The sequence below is a fragment of the Urtica dioica genome, chromosome 5, assembly GCF_054948205.1.
Source record: "Urtica dioica subsp. dioica isolate 48M chromosome 5, U.dioica_male_clone48M_v1_H2, whole genome shotgun sequence".
Taxonomy (NCBI): Eukaryota; Viridiplantae; Streptophyta; class Magnoliopsida; order Rosales; family Urticaceae; genus Urtica; species Urtica dioica.
The window spans coordinates 12,570,418-12,593,312 of record NC_142760.1 but is presented as its reverse complement, the minus strand read 5'-3'; the positions used below and the strand labels follow the sequence as shown (position 1 = coordinate 12,593,312).

At 46.7% G+C, this 22,895-nt stretch overlaps 50 non-coding genes across 50 annotated transcripts; all 50 read right to left on the bottom strand.

Annotated features, from left to right (window-relative positions):
* Window positions 1-301: 301 nt before the first annotated feature.
* Window positions 302-420, bottom strand: LOC149397208 (5S ribosomal RNA). The gene has a single exon (XR_016298488.1). It is a non-coding gene; the product is annotated as a 5S ribosomal RNA (ribosomal RNA).
* Window positions 421-754: 334 nt separating this feature from the next.
* LOC149397207 (5S ribosomal RNA) lies at window positions 755-873 on the bottom strand. The gene has a single exon (XR_016298158.1). It is a non-coding gene; the product is annotated as a 5S ribosomal RNA (ribosomal RNA).
* Window positions 874-1,207: 334 nt separating this feature from the next.
* Window positions 1,208-1,326, bottom strand: LOC149397206 (5S ribosomal RNA). Its single transcript, XR_016297848.1, has one exon. It is a non-coding gene; the product is annotated as a 5S ribosomal RNA (ribosomal RNA).
* A 334-nt stretch (window positions 1,327-1,660) lies between these two features.
* On the bottom strand, window positions 1,661-1,779 carry LOC149397205 (5S ribosomal RNA). Its single transcript, XR_016298162.1, has one exon. It is a non-coding gene; the product is annotated as a 5S ribosomal RNA (ribosomal RNA).
* A 334-nt stretch (window positions 1,780-2,113) lies between these two features.
* LOC149397204 (5S ribosomal RNA) lies at window positions 2,114-2,232 on the bottom strand. Its single transcript, XR_016297395.1, has one exon. It is a non-coding gene; the product is annotated as a 5S ribosomal RNA (ribosomal RNA).
* Window positions 2,233-2,566: 334 nt separating this feature from the next.
* On the bottom strand, window positions 2,567-2,685 carry LOC149397203 (5S ribosomal RNA). Its single transcript, XR_016298840.1, has one exon. It is a non-coding gene; the product is annotated as a 5S ribosomal RNA (ribosomal RNA).
* Window positions 2,686-3,019: 334 nt separating this feature from the next.
* LOC149397202 (5S ribosomal RNA) lies at window positions 3,020-3,138 on the bottom strand. The gene has a single exon (XR_016298090.1). It is a non-coding gene; the product is annotated as a 5S ribosomal RNA (ribosomal RNA).
* Window positions 3,139-3,472: 334 nt separating this feature from the next.
* Window positions 3,473-3,591, bottom strand: LOC149397201 (5S ribosomal RNA). The gene has a single exon (XR_016298351.1). It is a non-coding gene; the product is annotated as a 5S ribosomal RNA (ribosomal RNA).
* Window positions 3,592-3,925: 334 nt separating this feature from the next.
* On the bottom strand, window positions 3,926-4,044 carry LOC149397200 (5S ribosomal RNA). The gene has a single exon (XR_016297394.1). It is a non-coding gene; the product is annotated as a 5S ribosomal RNA (ribosomal RNA).
* Window positions 4,045-4,377: 333 nt separating this feature from the next.
* LOC149397199 (5S ribosomal RNA) lies at window positions 4,378-4,496 on the bottom strand. Its single transcript, XR_016298611.1, has one exon. It is a non-coding gene; the product is annotated as a 5S ribosomal RNA (ribosomal RNA).
* Window positions 4,497-4,830: 334 nt separating this feature from the next.
* LOC149397198 (5S ribosomal RNA) lies at window positions 4,831-4,949 on the bottom strand. The gene has a single exon (XR_016298253.1). It is a non-coding gene; the product is annotated as a 5S ribosomal RNA (ribosomal RNA).
* A 334-nt stretch (window positions 4,950-5,283) lies between these two features.
* On the bottom strand, window positions 5,284-5,402 carry LOC149397197 (5S ribosomal RNA). The gene has a single exon (XR_016298598.1). It is a non-coding gene; the product is annotated as a 5S ribosomal RNA (ribosomal RNA).
* A 334-nt stretch (window positions 5,403-5,736) lies between these two features.
* On the bottom strand, window positions 5,737-5,855 carry LOC149397196 (5S ribosomal RNA). Its single transcript, XR_016298193.1, has one exon. It is a non-coding gene; the product is annotated as a 5S ribosomal RNA (ribosomal RNA).
* Window positions 5,856-6,189: 334 nt separating this feature from the next.
* On the bottom strand, window positions 6,190-6,308 carry LOC149397195 (5S ribosomal RNA). The gene has a single exon (XR_016297811.1). It is a non-coding gene; the product is annotated as a 5S ribosomal RNA (ribosomal RNA).
* Window positions 6,309-6,642: 334 nt separating this feature from the next.
* Window positions 6,643-6,761, bottom strand: LOC149397194 (5S ribosomal RNA). The gene has a single exon (XR_016298561.1). It is a non-coding gene; the product is annotated as a 5S ribosomal RNA (ribosomal RNA).
* A 334-nt stretch (window positions 6,762-7,095) lies between these two features.
* Window positions 7,096-7,214, bottom strand: LOC149397193 (5S ribosomal RNA). Its single transcript, XR_016298252.1, has one exon. It is a non-coding gene; the product is annotated as a 5S ribosomal RNA (ribosomal RNA).
* A 334-nt stretch (window positions 7,215-7,548) lies between these two features.
* LOC149397192 (5S ribosomal RNA) lies at window positions 7,549-7,667 on the bottom strand. Its single transcript, XR_016298251.1, has one exon. It is a non-coding gene; the product is annotated as a 5S ribosomal RNA (ribosomal RNA).
* Window positions 7,668-8,001: 334 nt separating this feature from the next.
* On the bottom strand, window positions 8,002-8,120 carry LOC149397191 (5S ribosomal RNA). The gene has a single exon (XR_016298161.1). It is a non-coding gene; the product is annotated as a 5S ribosomal RNA (ribosomal RNA).
* A 334-nt stretch (window positions 8,121-8,454) lies between these two features.
* Window positions 8,455-8,573, bottom strand: LOC149397190 (5S ribosomal RNA). Its single transcript, XR_016298838.1, has one exon. It is a non-coding gene; the product is annotated as a 5S ribosomal RNA (ribosomal RNA).
* A 334-nt stretch (window positions 8,574-8,907) lies between these two features.
* Window positions 8,908-9,026, bottom strand: LOC149397189 (5S ribosomal RNA). The gene has a single exon (XR_016298695.1). It is a non-coding gene; the product is annotated as a 5S ribosomal RNA (ribosomal RNA).
* A 334-nt stretch (window positions 9,027-9,360) lies between these two features.
* LOC149397188 (5S ribosomal RNA) lies at window positions 9,361-9,479 on the bottom strand. The gene has a single exon (XR_016298250.1). It is a non-coding gene; the product is annotated as a 5S ribosomal RNA (ribosomal RNA).
* Window positions 9,480-9,813: 334 nt separating this feature from the next.
* On the bottom strand, window positions 9,814-9,932 carry LOC149397187 (5S ribosomal RNA). The gene has a single exon (XR_016298821.1). It is a non-coding gene; the product is annotated as a 5S ribosomal RNA (ribosomal RNA).
* A 334-nt stretch (window positions 9,933-10,266) lies between these two features.
* On the bottom strand, window positions 10,267-10,385 carry LOC149397186 (5S ribosomal RNA). The gene has a single exon (XR_016297392.1). It is a non-coding gene; the product is annotated as a 5S ribosomal RNA (ribosomal RNA).
* A 334-nt stretch (window positions 10,386-10,719) lies between these two features.
* Window positions 10,720-10,838, bottom strand: LOC149397185 (5S ribosomal RNA). Its single transcript, XR_016298192.1, has one exon. It is a non-coding gene; the product is annotated as a 5S ribosomal RNA (ribosomal RNA).
* Window positions 10,839-11,172: 334 nt separating this feature from the next.
* On the bottom strand, window positions 11,173-11,291 carry LOC149397184 (5S ribosomal RNA). The gene has a single exon (XR_016297973.1). It is a non-coding gene; the product is annotated as a 5S ribosomal RNA (ribosomal RNA).
* A 334-nt stretch (window positions 11,292-11,625) lies between these two features.
* LOC149397183 (5S ribosomal RNA) lies at window positions 11,626-11,744 on the bottom strand. The gene has a single exon (XR_016298088.1). It is a non-coding gene; the product is annotated as a 5S ribosomal RNA (ribosomal RNA).
* A 334-nt stretch (window positions 11,745-12,078) lies between these two features.
* On the bottom strand, window positions 12,079-12,197 carry LOC149397182 (5S ribosomal RNA). Its single transcript, XR_016298184.1, has one exon. It is a non-coding gene; the product is annotated as a 5S ribosomal RNA (ribosomal RNA).
* Window positions 12,198-12,531: 334 nt separating this feature from the next.
* Window positions 12,532-12,650, bottom strand: LOC149397181 (5S ribosomal RNA). Its single transcript, XR_016298607.1, has one exon. It is a non-coding gene; the product is annotated as a 5S ribosomal RNA (ribosomal RNA).
* A 334-nt stretch (window positions 12,651-12,984) lies between these two features.
* LOC149397180 (5S ribosomal RNA) lies at window positions 12,985-13,103 on the bottom strand. Its single transcript, XR_016298191.1, has one exon. It is a non-coding gene; the product is annotated as a 5S ribosomal RNA (ribosomal RNA).
* Window positions 13,104-13,437: 334 nt separating this feature from the next.
* LOC149397179 (5S ribosomal RNA) lies at window positions 13,438-13,556 on the bottom strand. Its single transcript, XR_016297810.1, has one exon. It is a non-coding gene; the product is annotated as a 5S ribosomal RNA (ribosomal RNA).
* A 334-nt stretch (window positions 13,557-13,890) lies between these two features.
* LOC149397178 (5S ribosomal RNA) lies at window positions 13,891-14,009 on the bottom strand. The gene has a single exon (XR_016297391.1). It is a non-coding gene; the product is annotated as a 5S ribosomal RNA (ribosomal RNA).
* A 334-nt stretch (window positions 14,010-14,343) lies between these two features.
* LOC149397177 (5S ribosomal RNA) lies at window positions 14,344-14,462 on the bottom strand. The gene has a single exon (XR_016298298.1). It is a non-coding gene; the product is annotated as a 5S ribosomal RNA (ribosomal RNA).
* Window positions 14,463-14,796: 334 nt separating this feature from the next.
* On the bottom strand, window positions 14,797-14,915 carry LOC149397176 (5S ribosomal RNA). Its single transcript, XR_016297809.1, has one exon. It is a non-coding gene; the product is annotated as a 5S ribosomal RNA (ribosomal RNA).
* A 334-nt stretch (window positions 14,916-15,249) lies between these two features.
* LOC149397175 (5S ribosomal RNA) lies at window positions 15,250-15,368 on the bottom strand. Its single transcript, XR_016297390.1, has one exon. It is a non-coding gene; the product is annotated as a 5S ribosomal RNA (ribosomal RNA).
* Window positions 15,369-15,703: 335 nt separating this feature from the next.
* LOC149397174 (5S ribosomal RNA) lies at window positions 15,704-15,822 on the bottom strand. Its single transcript, XR_016297389.1, has one exon. It is a non-coding gene; the product is annotated as a 5S ribosomal RNA (ribosomal RNA).
* A 334-nt stretch (window positions 15,823-16,156) lies between these two features.
* On the bottom strand, window positions 16,157-16,275 carry LOC149397173 (5S ribosomal RNA). The gene has a single exon (XR_016297808.1). It is a non-coding gene; the product is annotated as a 5S ribosomal RNA (ribosomal RNA).
* A 334-nt stretch (window positions 16,276-16,609) lies between these two features.
* Window positions 16,610-16,728, bottom strand: LOC149397172 (5S ribosomal RNA). The gene has a single exon (XR_016297806.1). It is a non-coding gene; the product is annotated as a 5S ribosomal RNA (ribosomal RNA).
* A 334-nt stretch (window positions 16,729-17,062) lies between these two features.
* Window positions 17,063-17,181, bottom strand: LOC149397171 (5S ribosomal RNA). The gene has a single exon (XR_016297895.1). It is a non-coding gene; the product is annotated as a 5S ribosomal RNA (ribosomal RNA).
* Window positions 17,182-17,515: 334 nt separating this feature from the next.
* LOC149397170 (5S ribosomal RNA) lies at window positions 17,516-17,634 on the bottom strand. Its single transcript, XR_016297637.1, has one exon. It is a non-coding gene; the product is annotated as a 5S ribosomal RNA (ribosomal RNA).
* A 334-nt stretch (window positions 17,635-17,968) lies between these two features.
* Window positions 17,969-18,087, bottom strand: LOC149397169 (5S ribosomal RNA). The gene has a single exon (XR_016298242.1). It is a non-coding gene; the product is annotated as a 5S ribosomal RNA (ribosomal RNA).
* Window positions 18,088-18,421: 334 nt separating this feature from the next.
* LOC149397168 (5S ribosomal RNA) lies at window positions 18,422-18,540 on the bottom strand. Its single transcript, XR_016298241.1, has one exon. It is a non-coding gene; the product is annotated as a 5S ribosomal RNA (ribosomal RNA).
* A 334-nt stretch (window positions 18,541-18,874) lies between these two features.
* Window positions 18,875-18,993, bottom strand: LOC149397167 (5S ribosomal RNA). The gene has a single exon (XR_016297804.1). It is a non-coding gene; the product is annotated as a 5S ribosomal RNA (ribosomal RNA).
* A 334-nt stretch (window positions 18,994-19,327) lies between these two features.
* On the bottom strand, window positions 19,328-19,446 carry LOC149397166 (5S ribosomal RNA). The gene has a single exon (XR_016297388.1). It is a non-coding gene; the product is annotated as a 5S ribosomal RNA (ribosomal RNA).
* Window positions 19,447-19,765: 319 nt separating this feature from the next.
* Window positions 19,766-19,884, bottom strand: LOC149397165 (5S ribosomal RNA). Its single transcript, XR_016297829.1, has one exon. It is a non-coding gene; the product is annotated as a 5S ribosomal RNA (ribosomal RNA).
* A 334-nt stretch (window positions 19,885-20,218) lies between these two features.
* LOC149397164 (5S ribosomal RNA) lies at window positions 20,219-20,337 on the bottom strand. The gene has a single exon (XR_016297387.1). It is a non-coding gene; the product is annotated as a 5S ribosomal RNA (ribosomal RNA).
* Window positions 20,338-20,671: 334 nt separating this feature from the next.
* Window positions 20,672-20,790, bottom strand: LOC149397163 (5S ribosomal RNA). Its single transcript, XR_016297803.1, has one exon. It is a non-coding gene; the product is annotated as a 5S ribosomal RNA (ribosomal RNA).
* Window positions 20,791-21,124: 334 nt separating this feature from the next.
* On the bottom strand, window positions 21,125-21,243 carry LOC149397162 (5S ribosomal RNA). The gene has a single exon (XR_016297636.1). It is a non-coding gene; the product is annotated as a 5S ribosomal RNA (ribosomal RNA).
* Window positions 21,244-21,577: 334 nt separating this feature from the next.
* On the bottom strand, window positions 21,578-21,696 carry LOC149397161 (5S ribosomal RNA). Its single transcript, XR_016297634.1, has one exon. It is a non-coding gene; the product is annotated as a 5S ribosomal RNA (ribosomal RNA).
* Window positions 21,697-22,030: 334 nt separating this feature from the next.
* On the bottom strand, window positions 22,031-22,149 carry LOC149397160 (5S ribosomal RNA). Its single transcript, XR_016298240.1, has one exon. It is a non-coding gene; the product is annotated as a 5S ribosomal RNA (ribosomal RNA).
* Window positions 22,150-22,483: 334 nt separating this feature from the next.
* LOC149397159 (5S ribosomal RNA) lies at window positions 22,484-22,602 on the bottom strand. Its single transcript, XR_016297802.1, has one exon. It is a non-coding gene; the product is annotated as a 5S ribosomal RNA (ribosomal RNA).
* Between the last annotated feature and the right edge of the window lie 293 nt (window positions 22,603-22,895).

The following is a 22,895-nucleotide window of genomic DNA, read 5'->3' as shown; positions in this document are numbered from 1 at the left end:
CAAGCATTAGCGCGCATTATCTATATAAGAATCAACGCCGCGACTCCCAAAAGCCATAACTTCGTCTTCGGTGCACCAAAAATCACATAAAATATATGAATTCCTAATAACTTTTCGCGATCTTCGCGTTGGGACGGTTTCGGAAGAGTGACCGGTGAAATTCCGACAAGGTGAACGGGGGAAGGGTAAAATCGTAAATTTCGCCCTCGGTCCGGAATTTCGACTTTCACCGGTGAATTGTAAGCGTAAACGGGCATTTGAACAAGACTCGGAGCGATAAAAAAAGAATTCGCAAAAAAGAGGGATGCAACACGAGGACTTCCCATGAGGTCACCCATCCTAGTACTACTCTCGCCCAAGCACGCTTAACTTCCGAGTTCTGATGGGATCCGGTGCATTAGTGCTGGTATGATCGCATCCGCAAGCATTAGCGCGCATTATCTATATAAGAATCAACGCCGCGACTCCCAAAAGCCATAACTACGTCTTCGGTGCACCAAAAATCACATAAAATCTATGAATTCCTAATAACTTTTCGCGATCTTCGCGTTGGGACGGTTTCGGAAGAGTGATCGGCGAAATTCCGACAAGGTGAACGGGGGAAGGGTAAAATCGTAAATTTCCCCCTCGGTCCGGAATTTCGACTTTCACCGGTGAATTGTAAGCGTAAACGGGCATTTGAACAAGATTCGGAGCGATTTTTGGTGAAATTCCATCGTTTCGGCCTCCGAAAAAAAGAATTCGCAAAAAAAGAGGGATGCAACACGAGGACTTCCCAGGAGGTCACCCATCCTAGTACTACTCTCGCCCAAGCACGCTTAACTTCGGAGTTCTGATGGGATCCGATGCATTAGTGCTGGTATGATCGCATCCGCAAGCATTAGCGCGCATTATCTATATAAGAATCAACGCCGCGACTCCCAAAAGCCATAACTTCGTCTTCGGTGCACCAAAAATCACATAAAATATATGAATTCCTAATAACTTTTCGCGATCTTCGCGTTGGGACGGTTTCGGAAGAGTGATCGGCGAAATTCCGACAAGGTGAACGGGGGAAGGGTAAAATCGTAAATTTCGCCCTCGGTCCGGAATTTCGACTTTCACCGGTGAATTGTAAGCGTAAACGGGCATTTGAACAAGACTCGGAGCGATTTTTGGTGAAATTCCATCGTTTCGGCCTCCGAAAAAAAGAATTCGCAAAAAAAGAGGGATGCAACACGAAGACTTCCCAGGAGGTCACCCATCCTAGTACTACTCTCGCCCAAGCACGCTTAACTTCGGAGTTCTGATGGGATCCGGTGCATTAGTGCTGGTATGATCGCATCCGCAAGCATTAGCGCGCATTATATATATAAGAATCAACGCCGCGACTCCCAAAAGCCATAACTTCGTCTTCGGTGCACCAAAAATCACATAAAATATATGAATTCCTAATAACTTTTCGCGATCTTCGCGTTGGGACGGTTTCGGAAGAGTGACCGGCGAAATTCCGACAAGGTGAACGGGGGAAGGGTAAAATCGTAAATTTCGCCCTCGGTCCGGAATTTCGACTTTCACCGGTGAATTGTAAGCGTAAACGGGCATTTGAACAAGACTCGGAGCGATTTTTGGTGAAATTCCATCGTTTCTGCCTCCGAAAAAAAGAATTCGCAAAAAAAGAGTGATGCAACACGAGGACTTCCCATGAGGTCACCCATCCTAGTACTACTCTCGCCCAAGCACGCTTAACTTCGGAGTTCTGATGGGATCCGGTGCATTAGTGCTGGTATGATCGCATCCGCAAGCATTAGCGCGCATTATCTATATAAGAATCAACGCCGCGACTCCCAAAAGCCATAACTTCGTCTTCGGTGCACCAAAAATCACATAAAATATATGAATTCCTAATAACTTTTCGCGATCTTCGCGTTGGGACGGTTTCGGAAGAGTGACCGGCGAAATTCCGACAAGGTGAACGGGGGAAGGGTAAAATCGTAAATTTCGCCCTCGGTCCGGAATTTCGACTTTCACCGGTGAATTGTAAGCGTAAACGGGCATTTGAACAAGACTCGGAGCGATTTTTGGTGAAATTCCATCGTTTCGGCCTCCGAAAAAAAGAATTCGCAAAAAAAGAGGGATGCAACACGAGGACTTCCCAGGAGGTCACCCATCCTAGTACTACTCTCGCCCAAGCACGCTTAACTTCGGAGTTCTGATGGGATCCGGTGCATTAGTGCTGGTATGATCGCATCCGCAAGCATTAGCGCGCATTATCTATATAAGAATCAACGCCGCGACTCCCAAAAGCCATAACTTCGTCTTCGGTGCACCAAAAATCACATAAAATATATGAATTCCTAATAACTTTTCGCGATCTTCGCGTTGGGACGGTTTCGGAAGAGTGATCGGCGAAATTCCGACAAGGTGAACGGGGGAAGGGTAAAATCGTAAATTTCCCCCTCGGTCCGGAATTTCGACTTTCACCGGTGAATTGTAAGCGTAAACGGGCATTTGAACAAGATTCGGAGCGATTTTTGGTGAAATTCCATCGTTTCGGCCTCCGAAAAAAAGAATTCGCAAAAAAAGAGGGATGCAACACGAGGACTACCCAGGAGGTCACCCATCCTAGTACTACTCTCGCCCAAGCACGCTTAACTTCGGAGTTCTGATGGGATCCGATGCATTAGTGCTGGTATGATCGCATCCGCAAGCATTAGCGCGCATTATCTATATAAGAATCAACGCCGCGACTCCCAAAAGCCATAACTTCGTCTTCGGTGCACCAAAAATCACATAAAATATATGAATTCCTAATAACTTTTCGCGATCTTCGCGTTGGGATGGTTTCGGAAGAGTGACCGGCAAAATTCCGACAAGGTGAACGGGGGAAGGGTAAAATCGTAAATTTCGCCCTCGGTCCGGAATTTCGACTTTCACCGGTGAATTGTAAGCGTAAACGGGCATTTGAACAAGACTCGGAGCGATTTTTTGTGAAATTCCATCGTTTCGGCCTCCGAAAAAAAGAATTCGCAAAAAAAGAGGGATGCAACACGAGGACTTCCCATGAGGTCACCCATCCTAGTACTACTCTCGCCCAAGCACGCTTAACTTCGGAGTTCTGATGGGATCCGGTGCATTAGTGCTGGTATGATCGCATCTTCAAGCATTAGCGCGCATTATCTATATAAGAATCAAAGCCGCGACTCCCAAAAGCCATAACTACGTCTTCGGTGCACCAAAAATCACATAAAATATATGAATTCCTAATAACTTTTCGCGATCTTCGCGTTGGGACGGTTTCGGAAGAGTGATCGGCGAAATTCCGACAAGGTGAACGGGGGAAGGGTAAAATCGTAAATTTCGCCCTCGGTCCGGAATTTCGACTTTCACCGGTGAATTGTAAGCGTAAACGGGCATTTGAACAAGACTCGGAGCGATTTTTGGTGAAATTCCATCGTTTCGGCCTCCGAAAAAAAGAATTCGCAAAAAAAGAGGGATGCAACACGAGGACTTCCCAGGAGGTCACCCATCTTAGTACTACTCTCGCCCAAGCACGCTTAACTTCGGAGTTCTGATGGGATCCGGTGCATTAGTGCTGGTATGATAGCATCCGCAAGCATTAGCGCGCATTATCTATATAAGAATCAACGCCGCGACTCCCAAAAGCCTAAACTTCGTCTTCGGTGCACCAAAAATCACATAAAATATATGAATTCCTAATAACTTTTCGCGATCTTCGCGTTGGGACGGTTTCGGAAGAGTGACCGGCGAAATTCCGACAAGGTGAACGGGGGAAGGGTAAAATTGTAAATTTCGCCCTCGGTCCGGAATTTCGACTTTCACCGGTGAATTGTAAGCGTAAACGGGCATTTGAACAAGACTCGGAGCGATTTTTGGTGAAATTCCATCGTTTCGGCCTCCGAAAAAAAGAATTCGCAAAAAAAGAGGGATGCAACACGAGGACTTCCCAGGAGGTCACCCATCCTAGTACTACTCTCGCCCAAGCACGCTTAACTTCGGAGTTCTGATGGGATCCGGTGCATTAGTGCTGGTATGATCGCATCCGCAAGCATTAGCGCGCATTATCTATATAAGAATCAACGCCGCGACTCCCAAAAGCCATAACTTCGTCTTCGGTGCACCAAAAATCACATAAAATATATGAATTCCTAATAACTTTTCGCGATCTTCGCGTTGGGATGGTTTCGGAAGAGTGACCGGCGAAATTCCGACAAGGTGAACGGGGGAAGGGTAAAATCGTAAATTTCGCCCTCGGTCCGGAATTTCGACCTTCACCGGTGAATTGTAAGCGTAAACGGGCATTTGAACAAGACTCGGAGCGATTTTTTGTGAAATTCCATCGTTTCGGCCTCCGAAAAAAGAATTCGCAAAAAAAGAGGGATGCAACACGAGGACTTCCCATGAGATCACCCATCCTAGTACTACTCTCGCCCAAGCACGCTTAACTTCGGAGTTCTGATGGGATCCGGTGCATTAGTGCTGGTATGATCGCATCTGCAAGCATTAGCGCGCATTATCTATATAAGAATCAAACCCGCGACTCCCAAAAGCCATAACTACGTCTTCGGTGCACCAAAAATCACATAAAATATATGAATTCCTAATAACTTTTCGCGATCTTCGCGTTGGGACGGTTTCGGAAGAGTGATCGGCGAAATTCCGACAAGGTGAACGGGGGAAGGGTAAAATCGTAAATTTCGCCCTCGGTCCGGAATTTCGACTTTCACCGGTGAATTGTAAGCGTAAACGGGCATTTGAACAAGACTCGGATGGATTTTTGGTGAAATTCCATCGTTTCGGCCTCCGAAAAAAAGAATTCGCAGAAAAAGAGGGATGCAACACGAGGACTTCCCAGGAGGTCACCCATCCTAGTACTACTCTCGCCCAAGCACGCTTAACTTCGGAGTTCTGATGGGATCCGGTGCATTAGTGCTGGTATGATAGCATCCGCAAGCATTAGCGCGCATTATCTATATAAGAATCAACGGCGCGACTCCCAAAAGCCATAACTTCGTCTTCGGTGCACCAAAAATCACATAAAATATATGAATTCCTAATAACTTTTCGCGATCTTCGCGTTGGGACGGTTTCGGAAGAGTGACCGGCGAAATTCCGACAAGGTGAACGGGGGAAGGGTAAAATCGTTAATTTTGCCCTCGGTCCGGAATTTCGACTTTCACCGGTGAATTGTAAGCGTAAACGGGCATTTGAACAAGACTCGGAGCGATTTTTGGTGAAATTCCATCGTTTCGGCCTCCGAAAAAAAGAATTCGCAAAAAAAGAGTGATGCAACACGAGGACTTCCCATGAGGTCACCCATCCTAGTACTACTCTCGCCCAAGCACGCTTAACTTCGGAGTTCTGATGGGATCCGGTGCATTAGTGCCGGTATGATCGCATACGCAAGCATTAGCGCGCATTATCTATATAAGAATCAACGCCGCGACTCCTAAAAGCCATAACTTCGTCTTCGGTGCACCAAAAATCACATAAAGTATATGAATTCCTAATAACTTTTCGCGATCTTCGCGTTGGGATGGTTTCGGAAGAGTGACCGGCGAAATTCCGACAAGGTGAACGGGGGAAGGGTAAAATCGTAAATTTCGCCCTCGGTCCGGAATTTCGACTTTCACTGGTGAATTGTAAGCGTAAACGGGCATTTGAACAAGACTCGGAGCGATTTTTGGTGAAATTCCATCGTTTCGGCCTCCGAAAAAAAGAATTCGCAAAAAAAGAGGGATGCAACACGAGGACTTCCCAGGAGGTCACCCATCCTAGTACTACTCTCGCCCAAGCATGCTTAACTTCGGAGTTCTGATGGGATCCGGTGCATTAGTGCTGGTATGATCGCATCCGCAAGCATTAGCGCGCATTATCTATATAAGAATCAACGCCGCGACTCCCAAAAGCCATAACTTCGTCTTCGGTGCACCAAAAATCACATAAAATATATGAATTCCTAATAACTTTTCGCGATCTTCGCGTTGGGACGGTTTCGGAAGAGTGATCGGCGAAATTCCGACAAGGTGAACGGGGGAAGGGTAAAATCGTAAATTTCGCCCTCGGTCCGGAATTTCGACATTCACCGGTGAATTATAAGCGTAAACGGGCATTTGAACAAGACTCGGAGCGATTTTTGGTGAAATTCCATCGTTTCGGCCTCCGAAAAAAATAATTCGCAAAAAAAGAGGGATGCAACACGAGGACTTCCCAGGAGGTCACCCATCCTAGTACTACTCTCGCCCAAGCACGCTTAACTTCGGAGTTCTGATGGGATCCGGTGCACTAGTGCTGGTATGATCGCATCCGCAAGTATTTGCGCGCATTATCTATATAACAATCAACGCCGCGACTCCCAAAAGCCATAACTACGTCTTCGGTGCACCAAAAATCACGTAAAATATATGAATTCCTAATAACTTTTCGCGATCTTCGCGTTGGGACGGTTTCGGAAGAGTGACCGGCGAAATTCCGACAAGGTGAACGGGGGAAGAGTAAAATCGTAAATTTCGCCCTCGGTCCGGAATTTCGACTTTCACCGGTGAATTGTAAGCGTAAACGGGCATTTGAACAAGACTCCGAGCGATTTTTGGTGAAATTCCATCGTTTCGGCCTCCGAAAAAAAGAATTCGCAAAAAAAGAGTGATGCAACACGAGGACTTCCCATGAGGTCACCCATCCTAGTACTACTCTCGCCCAAGCACGCTTAACTTCGGAGTTCTGATGGGATCCGGTGTATTAGTGCTGGTATGATCGCATACGCAAGCATTAGCGCGCATTATCTATATAAGAATCAACGCCGCGACTCCTAAAAGCCATAACTTCGTCTTCGGTGCACCAAAAATCACATAAAGTATATGAATTCCTAATAACTTTTCGCGATCTTCGCGTTGGGACGGTTTCGGAAGAGTGACCGGCGAAATTCCGACAAGGTGAACGGGGGAAGGGTAAAATCGTAAATTTCGCCCTCGGTCCGGAATTTCGACTTTCACCGGTGAATTGTAAGCGTAAACGGGCATTTGAACAAGACTCGGATGGATTTTTGGTGAAATTCCATCGTTTCGGCCTCCGAAAAAAAGAATTCGCAGAAAAAGAGGGATGCAACACGAGGACTTCCCAGGAGGTCACCCATCCTAGTACTACTCTCGCCCAAGCACGCTTAACTTCGGAGTTCTGATGGGATCCGGTGCATTAGTGCTGGTATGATAGCATCCGCAAGCATTAGCGCGCATTATCTATATAAGAATCAACGGCGCGACTCCCAAAAGCCATAACTACGTCTTCGGTGCACCAAAAATCACATAAAATATATGAATTCCTAATAACTTTTCGCGATCTTCGCGTTGGGACGGTTTCGGAAGAGTGATCGGCGAAATTCCGACAAGGTGAACGGGGGAAGGGTAAAATCGTAAATTTCGCCCTCGGTCCGGAATTTCGACTTTCACCGGTGAATTGTAAGCGTAAACGGGCATTTGAACAAGACTCGGATGGATTTTTGGTGAAATTCCATCGTTTCGGCCTCCGAAAAAAAGAATTCGCAAAAAAAGAGGGATGCAACACGAGGACTTCCCAGGAGGTCACCCATCCTAGTACTACTCTCGCCCAAGCACGCTTAACTTCGGAGTTCTGATGGGATCCGGTGCATTAGTGCTGGTATGATAGCATCCGCAAGCATTAGCGCGCATTATCTATATAAGAATCAACGGCGCGACTCCCAAAAGCCATAACTTCGTCTTCGGTGCACCAAAAATCACATAAAATATATGAATTCCTAATAACTTTTCGCGATCTTCGCGTTGGGACGGTTTCGGAAGAGTGACCGGCGAAATTCCGACAAGGTGAACGGGGGAAGGGTAAAATCGTAAATTTTGCCCTCGGTCCGGAATTTCGACTTTCACCGGTGAATTGTAAGCGTAAACGGGCATTTGAACAAGACTCGGAGCGATTTTTGGTGAAATTCCATCGTTTCGGCCTCCGAAAAAAAGAATTCGCAAAAAAAGAGTGATGCAACACGAGGACTTCCCATGAGGTCACCCATCCTAGTACTACTCTCGCCCAAGCACGCTTAACTTCGGAGTTCTGATGGGATCCGGTGCATTAGTGCTGGTATGATCGCATCCGCAAGCATTAGCGCGCATTATCTATATAAGAATCAACGCCGCGACTCCCAAAAGCCATAACTTCGTCTTCGGTGCACCAAAAATCACATAAAATATATGAATTCCTAATAACTTTTCGCGATCTTCGCGTTGGGATGGTTTCGGAAGAGTGACCGGCGAAATTCCGACAAGGTGAACGGGGGAAGGGTAAAATCGTAAATTTCGCCCTCGGTCCGGAATTTCGACTTTCACCGGTGAATTGTAAGCGTAAACGGGCATTTGAACAAGACTCGGAGCGATTTTTGGTGAAATTCCATCGTTTCGGCCTCCGAAAAAAAGAATTCGCAAAAAAAGAGGGATGCAACACGAGGACTTCCCAGGAGGTCACCCATCCTAGTACTACTCTCGCCCAAGCATGCTTAACTTCGGAGTTCTGATGGGATCCGGTGCATTAGTGCTGGTATGATAGCATCCGCAAGCATTAGCGCGCATTATCTATATAAGAATCAACGCCGCGACTCCCAAAAGCCATAACTTCGTCTTCGGTGCACCAAAAATCACATAAAATATATGAATTCCTAATAACTTTTCGCGATCTTCGCGTTGAGATGGTTTCGGAAGAGTGACCGGCGAAATTCCGACAAGGTGAACGGGGGAAGGGTAAAATCGTAAATTTCGCCCTCGGTCCGGAATTTCGACCTTCACCGGTGAATTGTAAGCGTAAACGGGCATTTGAACAAGACTCGGAGCGATTTTTTGTGAAATTCCATCGTTTCGGCCTCCGAAAAAAAGAATTCGCAAAAAAAGAGGGATGCAACACGAGGACTTCCCATGAGGTCACCCATCCTAGTACTACTCTCGCCCAAGCACGCTTAACTTCGGAGTTCTGATGGGATCCGGTGCATTAGTGCTGGTAGGATCGCATCTGCAAGCATTAGCGCGCATTATCTATATAAGAATCAAACCCGCGACTCCCAAAAGCCATAACTACGTCTTCGGTGCACCAAAAATCACATAAAATATATGAATTCCTAATAACTTTTCGCGATCTTCGCGTTGGGACGGTTTCGGAAGAGTGATCGGCGAAATTCCGACAAGGTGAACGGGGGAAGGGTAAAATCGTAAATTTCGCCCTCGGTCCGGAATTTCGACTTTCACCGGTGAATTGTAAGCGTAAACGGGCATTTGAACAAGACTCGGATGGATTTTTGGTGAAATTCCATCGTTTCGGCCTCCGAAAAAAAGAATTCGCAGAAAAAGAGGGATGCAACACGAGGACTTCCCAGGAGGTCACCCATCCTAGTACTACTCTCGCCCAAGCACGCTTAACTTCGGAGTTCTGATGGGATCCGGTGCATTAGTGCTGGTATGATAGCATCCGCAAGCATTAGCGCGCATTATCTATATAAGAATCAACGGCGCGACTCCCAAAAGCCATAACTTCGTCTTCGGTGCACCAAAAATCACATAAAATATATGAATTCCTAATAACTTTTCGCGATCTTCGCGTTGGGACGGTTTCGGAAGAGTGACCGGCGAAATTCCGACAAGGTGAACGGGGGAAGGGTAAAATCGTAAATTTTGCCCTCGGTCCGGAATTTCGACTTTCACCGGTGAATTGTAAGCGTAAACGGGCATTTGAACAAGACTCGGAGCGATTTTTGGTGAAATTCCATCGTTTCGGCCTCCGAAAAAAAGAATTCGCAAAAAAAGAGTGATGCAACACGAGGACTTCCCATGAGGTCACCCATCCTAGTACTACTCTCGCCCAAGCACGCTTAACTTCGGAGTTCTGATGGGATCCGGTGCATTAGTGCTGGTATGATAGCATCCGCAAGCATTAGCGCGCATTATCTATATAAGAATCAACGGCGCGACTCCCAAAAGCCATAACTTCGTCTTCGGTGCACCAAAAATCACATAAAATATATGAATTCCTAATAACTTTTCGCGATCTTCGCGTTGGGACGGTTTCGGAAGAGTGACCGGCGAAATTCCGACAAGGTGAACGGGGGAAGGGTAAAATCGTAAATTTCGCCCTCGGTCCGGAATTTCGACTTTCACCGGTGAATTGTAAGCGTAAACGGGCATTTGAACAAGACTCGGATGGATTTTTGGTGAAATTCCATCGTTTCGGCCTCCGAAAAAAAGAATTCGCAGAAAAAGAGGGATGCAACACGAGGACTTCCCAGGAGGTCACCCATCCTAGTACTACTCTCGCCCAAGCACGCTTAACTTCGGAGTTCTGATGGGATCCGGTGCATTAGTGCTGGTATGATCGCATCCGCAAGCATTAGCGCGCATTATCTATATAAGAATCAACGCCGCGACTCCCAAAAGCCATAACTTCGTCTTCGGTGCACCAAAAATCACATAAAATATATGAATTCCTAATAACTTTTCGCGATCTTCGCGTTGGGACGGTTTCGGAAGAGTGACCGGCGAAATTCCGACAAGGTGAACGGGGGAAGGGTAAAATCGTAAATTTCGCCCTCGGTCCGGAATTTCGACTTTCACCGGTGAATTGTAAGCGTAAACGGGCATTTGAACAAGACTCGGAGCGATTTTTGGTGAAATTCCATCGTTTCGGCCTCCGAAAAAAAGAATTCGCAAAAAAAGAGGGATGCAACACGAGGACTTCCCAGGAGGTCACCCATCCTAGTACTACTCTCGCCCAAGCATGCTTAACTTCGGAGTTCTGATGGGATCCGGTGCATTAGTGCTGGTATGATCGCATCCGCAAGCATTAGCACGCATTATCTATATAAGAATCAACGCCGCGACTCCCAAAAGCCATAACTTCGTCTTCGGTGCACCAAAAATCACATAAAATATATGAATTCCTAATAACTTTTCGCGATCTTCGCGTTGGGACGGTTTCGGAAGAGTGACCGGCGAAATTCCGACAAGGTGAACGGGGGAAGGGTAAAATCGTAAATTTCGCCCTCGGTCCGGAATTTCGACTTTCACCGGTGAATTGTAAGCGTAAACGGGCATTTGAACAAGACTCGGAGCGATTTTTGGTGAAATTCCATCGTTTCGGCCTCCGAAAAAAAGAATTCGCAAAAAAAGAGGGATGCAACACGAGGACTTCCCAGGAGGTCACCCATCCTAGTACTACTCTCGCCCAAGCACGCTTAACTTCGGAGTTCTGATGGGATCCGGTGCATTAGTGCTGGTATGATCGCATCTGCAAGCATTAGCGCGAATTATCTATATAAGAATTAACGCCGCGACTCCCAAAAGCCATAACTTCGTCTTCGGTGCACCAAAAATCACATAAAATATATGAATTCCTAATAACTTTTCGCGATCTTCGCGTTGGGATGGTTTCGGAAGAGTGACCGGCGAAATTCCGACAAGGTGAACGGGGGAAGGGTAAAATCGTAAATTTCGCCCTCGGTCCGGAATTTCGACTTTCACCGGTGAATTGTAAGCGTAAACGGGCATTTGAACAAGACTCGGAGCGATTTTTTGTGAAATTCCATCGTTTCGGCCTCCGAAAAAAAGAATTCGCAAAAAAAGAGGGATGCAACACGAGGACTTCCCATGAGGTCACCCATCCTAGTACTACTCTCGCCCAAGCACGCTTAACTTCGGAGTTCTGATGGGATCCGGTGCATTAGTGCTGGTATGATCGCATCTGCAAGCATTAGCGCGCATTATCTATATAAGAATCAAAGCCGCGACTCCCAAAAGCCATAACTACGTCTTCGGTGCACCAAAAATCACATAAAATATATGAATTCCTAATAACTTTTCGCGATCTTCGCGTTGGGACGGTTTCGGAAGAGTGATCGGCGAAATTCCGACAAGGTGAACGGGGGAAGGGTAAAATCGTAAATTTCGCCCTCGGTCCGGAATTTCGACTTTCACCGGTGAATTGTAAGCGTAAACGGGCATTTGAACAAGACTCGGATGGATTTTTGGTGAAATTCCATCGTTTCGGCCTCCGAAAAAAAGAATTCGCAGAAAAAGAGGGATGCAACACGAGGACTTCCCAGGAGGTCACCCATCCTAGTACTACTCTCGCCCAAGCACGCTTAACTTCGGAGTTCTGATGGGATCCGGTGCATTAGTGCTGGTATGATCGCCTCCGCAAGCATTAGCGCGCATTATCTATATAAGAATCAACGCCGCGACTCCCAAAAGCCATAACTTCGTCTTCGGTGCACCAAAAATCACATAAAATATATGAATTCCTAATAACTTTTCGCGATCTTCGCGTTGGGACGGTTTCGGAAGAGTGACCGGCGAAATTCCGACAAGGTGAACGGGGGAAGGGTAAAATCGTAAATTTCGCCCTCGGTCCGGAATTTCGACTTTCACCGGTGAATTGTAAGCGTAAACGGGCATTTGAACAAGACTCGGAGCGATTTTTGGTGAAATTCCATCGTTTCGGCCTCCGAAAAAAAGAATTCGCAAAAAAAGAGTGATGCAACACGAGGACTTCCCATGAGGTCACCCATCCTAGTACTACTCTCGCCCAAGCACGCTTAACTTCGGAGTTCTGATGGGATCCGGTGCATTAGTGCTGGTATGATCGCATACGCAAGCATTAGCGCGCATTATCTATATAAGAATCAACGCCGCGACTCCTAAAAGCCATAACTTCGTCTTCGGTGCACCAAAAATCACATAAAGTATATGAATTCCTAATAACTTTTCGCGATCTTCGCGTTGGGATGGTTTCGGAAGAGTGACCGGCGAAATTCCGACAAGGTGAACGGGGGAAGGGTAAAATCGTAAATTTCGCCCTCGGTCCGGAATTTCGACTTTCACCGGTGAATTGTAAGCGTAAACGGGCATTTGAACAAGACTCGGAGCGATTTTTGGTGAAATTCCATCGTTTCGGCCTCCGAAAAAAAGAATTCGCAAAAAAAGAGGGATGCAACACGAGGACTTCCCAGGAGGTCACCCATCCTAGTACTACTCTCGCCCAAGCATGCTTAACTTCGGAGTTCTGATGGGATCCGGTGCATTAGTGCTGGTATGATCGCATCCGCAAGCATTAGCGCGCATTATCTATATAAGAATCAACGCCGCGACTCCCAAAAGCCATAACTTCGTCTTCGGTGCACCAAAAATCACATAAAATATATGAATTCCTAATAACTTTTCGCGATCTTCGCGTTGGGACGGTTTCGGAAGAGTGATCGGCGAAATTCCGACAAGGTGAACGGGGGAAGGGTAAAATCGTAAATTTCGCCCTCGGTCCAGAATTTCGACATTCATCGGTGAATTATAAGCGTAAACGGGCATTTGAACAAGACTCGGAGCGATTTTTGGTGAAATTCCATCGTTTCGGCCTCCGAAAAAAATAATTCGCAAAAAAAGAGGGATGCAACACGAGGACTTCCCAGGAGGTCACCCATCCTAGTACTACTCTCGCCCAAGCACGCTTAACTTCGGAGTTCTGATGGGATCCGGTGCACTAGTGCTGGTATGATCGCATCCGCAAGTATTTGCGCGCATTATCTATATAACAATCAACGCCGCGACTCCCAAAAGCCATAACTACGTCTTCGGTGCACCAAAAATCACGTAAAATATATGAATTCCTAATAACTTTTCGCGATCTTCGCGTTGGGACGGTTTCGGAAGAGTGACCGGCGAAATTCCGACAAGGTGAACGGGGGAAGGGTAAAATCGTAAATTTCGCCCTCGTTCCGGAATTTCGACTTTCACCGGTGAATTGTAAGCGTAAACGGGCATTTGAACAAGACTCCGAGCGATTTTTGGTGAAATTCCATCGTTTCGGCCTCCGAAAAAAAGAATTCGCAAAAAAAGAGGGATGCAACACGAGGACTTCCCAGGAGGTCACCCATCCTAGTACTACTCTCGCCCAAGCACGCTTAACTTCGGAGTTCTGATGGGATCCGGTGCATTAGTGCTGGTATGATCGCATCCGCAAGCATTAGCGCGCATTATCTATATAAGAATCAACGCCGCGACTCCCAAAAGCCATAACTACGTCTTCGGTGCACCAAAAATCACATAAAATATATGAATTCCTAATAACTTTTCGCGATCTTCGCGTTGGGACGGTTTCGGAAGAGTGACCGGCGAAATTCCGACAAGGTGAACGGGGGAAGGGTAAAATCGTAAATTTCGCCCTCGGTCCGGAATTTCGACTTTCACCGGTGAATTGTAAGCGTAAACGGGCATTTGAACAAGACTCGGAGCGATTTTTGGTGAAATTCCATCGTTTCGGCCTCCGAAAAAAAGAATTCGCAAAAAAAGAGGGATGCAACACGAGGACTTCCCAAGAGGTCACCCATCCTAGTACTACTCTCGCCCAAGCACGCTTAACTTCGGAGTTCTGATAGGATCCGGTGCATTAGTGCTGGTATGATCGCATCCGCAAGCATTAGCGCGCATTATCTATATAAGAATCAACGCCGCGACTCCCAAAACCCATAACTACGTCTTCGGTGCACCAAAAATCACATAAAATATATGAATTCCTAATAACTTTTCGCGATCTTCGCGTTGGGACGGTTTCGGAAGAGTGACCGGCGAAATTCCGACAAGGTGAACGGGGGAAGGGTAAAATCGTAAATTTCGCCCTCGGTCCGGAATTTCGACTTTCACCGGTGAATTGTAAGCGTAAACGGGCATTTGAACAAGACTCGGAGCGATTTTTGGTGAAATTCCATCGTTTCGGCCTCCGAAAAAAATAATTCGCAAAAAAAGAGGGATGCAACACGAGGACTTCCCAGGAGGTCACCCATCCTAGTACTACTCTCGCCCAAGCACGCTTAACTTCGGAGTTCTGATGGGATCCGGTGCACTAGTGCTGGTATGATCGCATCCGCAAGTATTTGCGCGCATTATCTATATAACAATCAACGCCGCGACTCCCAAAAGCCATAACTACGTCTTCGGTGCACCAAAAATCACATAAAATATATGAATTCCTAATAACTTTTCGCGATCTTCGCGTTGGGACGGTTTCGGAAGAGTGACCGGCGAAATTCCGACAAGGTGAACGGGGGAAGGGTAAAATCGTAAATTTCGCCCTCGGTCCGGAATTTCGACTCTCACCGGTGAATTGTAAGCGTAAACGGGCATTTGAACAAGACTCGGAGCGATTTTTGGTGAAATTCCATCGTTTCGGCCTCCGAAAAAAAGAATTCGCAAAAAAAGAGGGATGCAACACGAGGACTTCCCAGGAGGTCACCCATCCTAGTACTACTCTCGCCCAAGCACGCTTAACTTCGGAGTTCTGATGGGATCCGGTGCATTAGTGCTGGTATGATCGCATCCGCAAGCATTAGCGCGCATTATCTATATAAGAATCAACGCCGCGACTCCCAAAAGCCATAACTACGTCTTCGGTGCACCAAAAATCACATAAAATATATGAATTCCTAATAACTTTTCGCGATCTTCGCGTTGGGACGGTTTCGGAAGAGTGACCGGCGAAATTCCGACAAGGTGAACGGGGGAAGGGTAAAATCGTAAATTTCGCCCTCGGTCCGGAATTTCGACTTTCACCGGTGAATTGTAAGCGTAAACGGGCATTTGAACAAGAGTCGGAGCGATTTTTGGTGAAATTCCATCGTTTCGGCCTCCGAAAAATAGAATTCGCAAAAAAAAGAGGGATGCAACACGAGGACTTCCCAGGAGGTCACCCATCCTAGTACTACTCTCGCCCAAGCACGCTTAACTTCGGAGTTCTGATGGGATCCGGTGCATTAGTGCTGGTATGATCGCATCCGCAAGCATTAGCGCGCATTATCTATATAAGAATCAACGCCGCGACTCCCAAAAGCCATAACTACGTCTTCGGTGCACCAAAAATCACATAAAATATATGAATTCCTAATAACTTTTCGCGATCTTCGCGTTGGGACGGTTTCGGAAGAGTGACCGGCGAAATTCCGACAAGGTGAACGGGGGAAGGGTAAAATCGTAACTTTCGCCCTCGGTCCGGAATTTCGATTTTCACCGGTGAATTGTAAGCGTAAACGGGCATTTGAACAAGACTCGGAGCGATTTTTGGTGAAATTCCATCGTTTCGGCCTCCGAAAAAAATAATTCGCAAAAAAAGAGGGATGCAACACGAGGACTTCCCAGGAGGTCACCCATCCTAGTACTACTCTCGCCCAAGCACGCTTAACTTCGGAGTTCTGATGGGATCCGGTGCACTAGTGCTGGTATGATCGCATCCGCAAGTATTTGCGCGCATTATCTATATAACAATCAACGCCGCGACTCCCAAAAGCCATAACTACGTCTTCGGTGCACCAAAAATCACATAAAATATATGAATTCCTAATAACTTTTCGCGATCTTCGCGTTGGGACGGTTTCGGAAGAGTGATCGGCGAAATTCCGACAAGGTGAACGGGGGAAGGGTAAAATCGTAAATTTCGCCCTCGGTCCGGAATTTCGACTTTCACCGGTGAATTATAAGCGTAAACGGGCATTTGAACAAGACTCGGAGCGATTTTTGGTGAAATTCCATCGTTTCGGCCTCCGAAAAAAAGAATTCGCAAAAAAAGAGGGATGCAACACGAGGACTTCCCAGGAGGTCACCCATCCTAGTACTACTCTCGCCCAAGCACGCTTAACTTCGGAGTTCTGATGGGATCCGGTGCACTAGTGCTGGTATGATCGCATCCGCAAGTATTTGCGCGCATTATCTATATAACAATCAACGCCGCGACTCCCAAAAGCCATAACTACGTCTTCGGTGCACCAAAAATCACGTAAAATATATGAATTCCTAATAACTTTTCGCGATCTTCGCGTTGGGACGGTTTCGGAAGAGTGACCGGCGAAATTCCGACAAGGTGAACGGGGGAAGGGTAAAATCGTAAATTTCGCCCTCGGTCCGGAATTTCGACTTTCACCGGTGAATTGTAAGCGTAAACGGGCATTTGAACAAGACTCGGAGCGATTTTTGGTGAAATTCCATCGTTTCGGCCTCCGAAAAAAAGAATTCGCAAAAAAAGAGGGATGCAACACGAGGACTTCCCAGGAGGTCACCCATCCTAGTACTACTCTCGCCCAAGCACGCTTAACTTCGGAGTTCTGATGGGATCCGGTGCATTAGTGCTAGTATGATCGCATCCGCAAGCATTAGCGCGCATTATCTATATAAGAATCAACGCCGCGACTCCCAAAAGCCATAACTACGTCTTCGGTGCACCAAAAATCACATAAAATATATGAATTCCTAATAACTTTTCGCGATCTTCGCGTTGGGACGGTTTCGGAAGAGTGACCGGCGAAATTCCGACAAGGTAAACGGGGGAAGGGTAAAATCGTAAATTTCGCCCTCGGTCCGGAATTTCGACTTTCACCGGTGAATTGTAAGCGTAAACGGGCATTTGAACAAGACTCGGAGCGATTTTTGGTGAAATTCCATCGTTTCGGCCTCCGAAAAAAAGAATTCGCAAAAAAAGAGGGATGCAACACGAGGACTTCCCAAGAGGTCACCCATCCTAGTACTACTCTCGCCCAAGCACGCTTAACTTCGGAGTTCTGATGGGATCCGGTGCATTAGTGCTGGTATGATCGCATCCACAAGCATTAGTGCGCATTATCTATATAACAATCAACGCCGCGACTCCCTAAAGCCATAACTACGTCTTCGGTGCACCAAAAATCACATAAAATATATGAATTCCTAATAACTTTTCGCGATCTTCGCGTTGGGACGGTTTCGGAAGAGTGACCGGCGAAATTCCGACAAGGTGAACGGGGGAAGGGTAAAATCGTAAATTTCGCCCTCGGTCCGGAATTTCGACTTTCACCGGTGAATTGTAAGCGTAAACGGGCATTTGAACAAGACTCGGAGCGATTTTTGGTGAAATTCCATCGTTTCGGCCTCCGAAAAAAAGAATTCGCAAAAAAAGGGGGATGCAACACGAGGACTTCCCAGGAGGTCACCCATCCTAGTACTACTCTCGCCCAAGCACGCTTAACTTCGGAGTTCTGATGGGATCTGGTGCATTAGTGCTGGTATGATCGCATCCGCAAGCATTAGCGCGCATTATCTATATAAGAATCAACGCCGCGACTCCCAAAAGCCATAACTACGTCTTCGGTGCACCAAAAATCACATAAAATATATGAATTCCTAATAACTTTTCGCGATCTTCGCGTTGGGACGGTTTCGGAAGAGTGATCGGCGAAATTCCGACAAGGTGAACGGGGGAAGGGTAAAATCGTAAATTTCGCTCTCGGTCCGGAATTTCGACTTTCACCGGTGAATTGTAAGCGTAAACGGGCATTTGAACAAGACTCGGAGCGATTTTTGGTGAAATTCCATCGTTTCGGCCTCCGAAAAAAATAATTCGCAAAAAAAGAGGGATGCAACACGAGGACTTCCCAGGAGGTCACCCATCCTAGTACTACTCTCGCCCAAGCACGCTTAACTTCGGAGTTCTGATGGGATCTGGTGCATTAGTGCTGGTATGATCGCATCCGCAAGCATTAGCGCGCATTATCTATATAAGAATCAACGCCGCGACTCCCAAAAGCCATAACTACGTCTTCGGTGCACCAAAAATCACATAAAATATATGAATTCCTAATAACTTTTCGCGATCTTCGCGTTGGGACGGTTTCGGAAGAGTGATCGGCGAAATTCCGACAAGGTGAACGGGGGAAGGGTAAAATCGTAAATTTCGCTCTCGGTCCGGAATTTCGACTTTCACCGGTGAATTGTAAGCGTAAACGGGCATTTGAACAAGACTCGGAGCGATTTTTGGTGAAATTCCATCGTTTCGGCCTCCGAAAAAAATAATTCGCAAAAAAAGAGGGATGCAACACGAGGACTTCCCAGGAGGTCACCCATCCTAGTACTACTCTCGCCCAAGCACGCTTAACTTCGGAGTTCTGATGGGATCCGGTGCACTAGTGCTGGTATGATCGCATCCGCAAGTATTTGCGCGCATTATCTATATAACAATCAACGCCGCGACTCCCAAAAGCCATAACTACGTCTTCGGTGCACCAAAAATCACATAAAATATATGAATTCCTAATAACTTTTCGCGATCTTCGCGTTGGGACGGTTTCGGAAGAGTGACCGGCGAAATTCCGACAAGGTGAACGGGGGAAGGGTAAAATCGTAAATTTCGCTCTCGGTCTGGAATTTCGACTTTCACCGGTGAATTGTAAGCGTAAACGGGCATTTGAACAAGACTCGGAGCGATTTTTGGTGAAATTCCATCGTTTCGGCCTCCGAAAAAAATAATTCGCAAAAAAAGAGGGATGCAACACGAGGACTTCCCAGGAGGTCACCCATCCTAGTACTACTCTCGCCCAAGCACGCTTAACTTCGGAGTTCTGATGGGATCCGGTGCATTAGTGCTGGTATGATCGCATCCGCAAGCATTAGCGCGCATTATCTATATAAGAATCAACGCCGCGACTCCCAAAAGCCATAACTACGTCTTCGGTGCACCAAAAATCACGTAAAATATATGAATTCCTAATAACTTTTCGCGATCTTCGCGTTGGGACGGTTTCGGAAGAGTGACCGGCGAAATTCCGACAAGGTGAACGGGGGAAGGGTAAAATCGTAAATTTCGCCCTCGGTCCGGAATTTCGACTTTCACCGGTGAATTGTAAGCGTAAACGGGCATTTGAATAAGACTCGGAGCGATTTTTGGTGAAATTCCATCGTTTCGGCCTCCGAAAAAAAGAGGGATGCAACACGAGGACTTCCCAGGAGGTCACCCATCCTAGTACTACTCTCGCCCAAGCACGCTTAACTTCGGAGTTCTGATGGGATCCGGTACATTAGTGCTGGTATGATCGCATCCGCAAGCATTAGCGCGCATTATCTATATAAGAATCAACGCCGCGACTCCCAAAAGCCATAACTACGTCTTCGGTGCACCAAAAATCACATAAAATATATGAATTCCTCTTAACTTTTCGCGATCTTCGCGTTGGGACGGTTTCGGAAGAGTGATCAGCGAAATTGCGACAAGGTGAACGGGGGAAGGGTAAAATCGTAAATTTCGCCCTCGGTCCGGAATTTCGACTTTCACCGGTGAATTGTAAGCGTAAACGGGCATTTGAACAAGACTCGGAGCGATTTTTGGTGAAATTCCATCGTTTCGGCCTCCAAAAAAAAGAATTCGTAAAAAAAGAGGGATGCAACACGAGGACTTCCCAGGAGGTCACCCATCCTAGTACTACTCTCGCCCAAGCACGCTTAACTTCGGAGTTCTGATGGGATCCGGTGCATTAGTGCTGGTATGATCGCATCCGCAAGCATTAGCGCGCATTATCTATATAAGAATCAACGCCGCGACTCCCAAAAGCCATAACTACGTCTTCGGTGCACCAAAAATCACATAAAATATATGAATTCCTAATAACTTTTCGCGATCTTCGCGTTGGGACGGTTTCGGAAGAGTGACCGGCGAAATTCCGACAAGGTGAACGGGGGAAGGGTAAAATCGTAACTTTCGCCCTCGGTCCGGAATTTCGACTTTCACCGGTGAATTGTAAGCGTAAACGGGCATTTGAACAAGACTCGGAGCGATTTTTGGTGAAATTCCATCGTTTCGGCCTCCGAAAAAAATAATTCGCAAAAAAAGAGGGATGCAACACGAGGACTTCCCAGGAGGTCACCCATCCTAGTACTACTCTCGCCCAAGCACGCTTAACTTCGGAGTTCTGATGGGATCCGGTGCACTAGTGCTGGTATGATCGCATCCGCAAGTATTTGCGCGCATTATCTATATAACAATCAACGCCGCGACTCCCAAAAGCCATAACTACGTCTTCGGTGCACCAAAAATCACATAAAATATATGAATTCCTAATAACTTTTCGCGATCTTCGCGTTGGGACGGTTTCGGAAGAGTGACCGGCGAAATTCCGACAAGGTGAACGGGGGTAGGGTAAAATCGTAAATTTCGCCCTCGGTCCGGAATTTCGACTTTCACCGGTGAATTGTAAGCGTAAACGGGCATTTGAACAAGACTCGGAGCGATTTTTGGTGAAATTCCATCGTTTCGGCCTCCGAAAAAAAGAATTCGCAAAAAAAGAGGGATGCAACACGAGGACTTCCCAAGAGGTCACCCATCCTAGTACTACTCTCGCCCAAGCACGCTTAACTTCGGAGTTCTGATGGGATCCGGTGCATTAGTGCTGGTATGATCGCATCCACAAGCATTAGTGCGCATGATCTATATAACAATCAACGCCGCGACTCCCTAAAGCCATAACTACGTCTTCGGTGCACCAAAAATCACATAAAATATATGAATTCCTAATAACTTTTCGCGATCTTCGCGTTGGGACGGTTTCGGAAGAGTGACCGGCGAAATTCCGACAAGGTGAACGGGGGAAGGGTAAAATCGTAAATTTCGCCCTCGGTCCGGAATTTCGACTTTCACCGGTGAATTGTAAGCGTAAACGGGCATTTGAACAAGACTCGGAGCGATTTTTGGTGAAATTCCATCGTTTCGGCCTCCGAAAAAAAGAATTCGCAAAAAAAGAGGGATGCAACACGAGGACTTCCCAAGAGGTCACCCATCCTAGTACTACTCTCGCCCAAGCACGCTTAACTTCGGAGTTCTGATGGGATCCGGTGCATTAGTGCTGGTATGATCGCATCCACAAGCATTAGTGCGCATTATCTATATAACAATCAACGTCGCGACTCCCTAAAGCCATAACTACGTCTTCGGTGCACCAAAAATCACATAAAATATATGAATTCCTAATAACTTTTCGCGATCTTCGCGTTGGGACGGTTTCGGAAGAGTGACCGGCGAAATTCCGACAAGGTGAACGGGGGAAGGGTAAAATCGTAAATTTCGCCCTCGTTCCGGAATTTCGACTTTCACCGGTGAATTGTAAGCGTAAACGGGCATTTGAACAAGACTCGGAGCGATTTTTGGGGAAATTCCATCGTTTCGGCCTCCGAAAAAAATAATTCGCAAAAAAAGAGGGATGCAACACGAGGACTTCCCAGGAGGTCACCCATCCTAGTACTACTCTCGCCCAAGCACGCTTAACTTCGGAGTTCTGATGGGATCTGGTGCATTAGTGCTGGTATGATCGCATCCGCAAGCATTAGCGCGCATTATCTATATAAGAATCAACGCCGCGACTCCCAAAAGCCATAACTACGTCTTCGGTGCACCAAAAATCACATAAAATATATGAATTCCTAATAACTTTTCGCGATCTTCGCGTTGGGACGGTTTCGGAAGAGTGATCGGCGAAATTCCGACAAGGTGAACGGGGGAAGGGTAAAATCGTAAATTTCGCCCTCGGTCCGGAATTTCGACTTTCACCGGTGAATTGTAAGCGTAAACGGGCATTTGAACAAGACTCGGAGCGATTTTTGGTGAAATTCCATCGTTTCGGCCTCCGAAAAAAATAATTCGCAAAAAAAGAGGGATGCAACACGAGGACTTCCCAGGAGGTCACCCATCCTAGTACTACTCTCGCCCAAGCACGCTTAACTTCGGAGTTCTGATGGGATCCGGTGCACTAGTGCTGGTATGATCGCATCCGCAAGTATTTGCGCGCATTATCTATATAACAATCAACGCCGCGACTCCCAAAAGCCATAACTACGTCTTCGGTGCACCAAAAATCACATAAAATATATGAATTCCTAATAACTTTTCGCGATCTTCGCGTTGGGACGGTTTCGGAAGAGTGACCGGCGAAATTCCGACAAGGTGAACGGGGGAAGGGTAAAATCGTAAATTTCGCTCTCGGTCCGGAATTTCGACTTTCACCGGTGAATTGTAAGCGTAAACGGGCATTTGAACAAGACTCGGAGCGATTTTTGGTGAAATTC